Source organism: Trichomycterus rosablanca, chromosome 7, assembly GCF_030014385.1.
Source record: "Trichomycterus rosablanca isolate fTriRos1 chromosome 7, fTriRos1.hap1, whole genome shotgun sequence".
Classification (NCBI taxonomy): domain Eukaryota; kingdom Metazoa; phylum Chordata; class Actinopteri; order Siluriformes; family Trichomycteridae; genus Trichomycterus; species Trichomycterus rosablanca.
The window spans coordinates 35117890-35121006 of record NC_085994.1 but is presented as its reverse complement, the minus strand read 5'-3'; positions in this window follow the sequence as shown (position 1 = coordinate 35121006).

The window sequence follows — 3117 nt, the reverse complement described above, 5'->3', positions numbered from 1 at the left end:
TTTATTCATCCCATTCAGTGCTGCTATTTTCTTTCTATTTTTTTTGGTAAATAAAATAAGAATGAACTCTAGGCCTAGTGGGTGTGAAATGTTAAAACGTCTTTCTCTGGGTGCATTCTGGTCACGGCATCAGGGAAGTCAAAGAAACATTGTACAACAATAACTGGGACATTGAGATGTGATGTGAAGTTCCATTGATTGGGTATGTTCAGTATGAGATGGTGTATTGGATGGTGTCAGTAAAACGAATGTTTTTTTTTTGCTTTCATACAGAAAACATATTTTAAAATGTAACAGATGTACTTGCCGAATGTAAGTGTAACTAGCCACGTACAACTTAAATTGTTTAATTAGATATTTTACACATAATCATAAATACACTGCTCAAAAAATTAAGGGAACACTTAACCATCACAGTATAACACAAAGTCAGGGATATCAATCTGCCCAGTTTGGAAGCTTAAGCAATTGTGAGCAATTGTCAAGTTCACCTGCTTTGGTGCAAATGGAGACGCCGTGGTGAACGTTATGCTGCTTGCAACATCATCCAGCATGACCGGTTTGGTGGTGGGTCAGTGATGGCTTGGGGAGGCATATCCTTGGAGGGTTGCACAAACCTCCATGTGATAGCCAAAGGTACCCTGAATGCTGTTAGGTCGCTGTCAGACCTTATGCTGGTGCAGTGGGCCCTGGGTTCCTCCTGGTGCAGGACAATGCTCAGTCTCATGTGGCCAGTGTGTAGGCTGTTCCTGGACGATGAAGGCATTGATGCCATTGACTGGCCCTCACGTTCCCCAGACCTGAATCCAATTGAGAACTTCTGGGACTTCATGTATCAGTGCATCTGCCGCCGCCAAGTCGCGCCACAGACTGTCCAGGAGCTCACTGATGCCCTGATCCAGGTCTGGGAGGACATCCCCCAGGACACCATCCGTCGTCTCATCAGGAGCATGCCCAGACGTTACTGGCACATGGGGGCCATACACACTACTGAGTCACATTATTAGTTGCCATGATGAAATTCACAGAAATTGGATGAGCCTATTCAATGTTTTACTTTAATTTTCAGTCCAGCCCTCCATGGGTTGATGATTTTGGTTTCCATTGACTGTTATGTCATTCTGTTTTTAACTAATTACACAATTTATATCAGTAAAGATTTTCAACTTGGATCTTTCGTTTATCGAGATCCAAAGAGTGATTTAAGTGTTTCCTTAATTTTTTTTGAGCAGTGTAATTCACGTCATGTGTTTTCACATGAAAAGTGAAATCACATATTTGAAAAAAATATTTAAAAGTTTGTACAACCGAGGTCAAAAGTTTAAATACTATTTAATTACTATGTCCACATCTTAAAAAAATTCCTGTCAGGCTTTTTTGAAAATATACATATAGCAATTTACATTATTATTATTTTGGTGGGGTATGTAAACTTTTGACCTAGGTTTTATGCAATCATTCCTTATAAGACATGTCAAATTTGGCTAAACTAGCATCACACTGAATTCAACCCCAATCTGATGATCAGATGTTATTAGAAAAGATGTTTTAACATGCCTGTACCCACTGGGAATCTTCTATAATATAAAATATAAAGCATTACGCACATCCTACAGTCAGTAGAAAAGTTGTAACCTGGATTTCTGCATTTACATTTATTTAAAATGTGGTCTGATCTTCATCCAATAGACATCAAAAAAATCTGCATAAACCTCACAAACAATCATAGTTTTAATTTCTATATTTATAATAATGATTCATTCATCACAAAATGTGAACCCTGGTAACTTTTCCTTTAGTTGCAGTTAAACATTGGGTAGAAATTTCAGACAACTGGGCTGCAGACCACAAGTGAACCACAACCCTCTAGTGACCCCCAAAACCTACAGGAAGGAGAAAACATGTTCTTCACAAATAAAATACACATATAAAATAGTGTGAAAAAGTATGAACAGAATAAGCATGTTTTTCTACCAAAGACTTTTTTTTTTTCAAATTAACACCAAGATTTTGGTTTCAGTCCATTTTTACCTACAAACAAACTGCTCGCAAACTATGCTACATGGTTCACTTTATTTATGTATTTATTTTAAGACTTTTTATATAGTACTTATATGGCACTTTAACCCCAAACTTTCATTTGCATTAACTGAAATACTTTTAAACCTTTAAAAGGTTCAGAGGTTCATGTTATTCAAATCAGTTTGTATGGTATCAGTTAAGGCAGATTTTATGTTGATTATTATGACTTGTTTGAAGATTAGATGATATAAATAATGTTAAAGGGTTCTTTAACTAATGCAGCTGCAGTTCTGCATCACACTTAAGTTCATAATCTAACTAAAATGCCAATGTTAAAATGTAGCAATTAATATGGGTCATAAAAGTAAAATCTCTGGTATATGTTAGGCTCTGTGGCATCAGGGGAATGTACCATCTCTCCCTGATGCCACAGGCCTTACAGAGCAGAAACGAGCTGTGCCTTTAAATACCTGGCCAGCTCGTTAGGGCGAAGTGGCTACACCTGTGCCTTCCCTTATTTAAGGGATAGGTGCAGAGCTGTAGCCGTCGCACCTTCTGCTCATATTGGCTGATTCTTTTTTCTTTCTTTGAGTTTGTTTGACACTGCGGTGTCCTTTTATGTTTATTGTTTTTTTATTATCTTTAGGTTGTGCCGCCGCACTGTGCCGCCGCCGCCGTGCCGCTGCCGCCGGGCCACCGCTAGTGGGCGCCACCACGCCGCCGCCGCCGCCAAGCTGCCGCCAGAGTGCCGCAGCTGTCGTGCCGCCGCCGCCGCCTGGTGGTTGCTTTCAGGTCGCTGTCGGGCCGCTGCCGCCGAGCCGTCGAGCCGCCGTGCCGCCGCCACCTAGAGACCCCATGACTGCGCCCAGAGGAACGTGACCCCCTCCCAGCTACCGCTGGTGACAGCGTCACGTACCGCCCTCTGGAGCGCAGGAGCAAACGGCCACTTCCCAGCCACCCTGGCTGGTGACAGCGCCTTTGCTTTTAACTTTATAAATCCGCAAGTAAATCACACCCGGTGGATGGCATGGCGCTGACCAGCATTAACTGCTGGTGAGCGCCGTGCCATTTATCTACCGGCGGTGTCATCCCCCC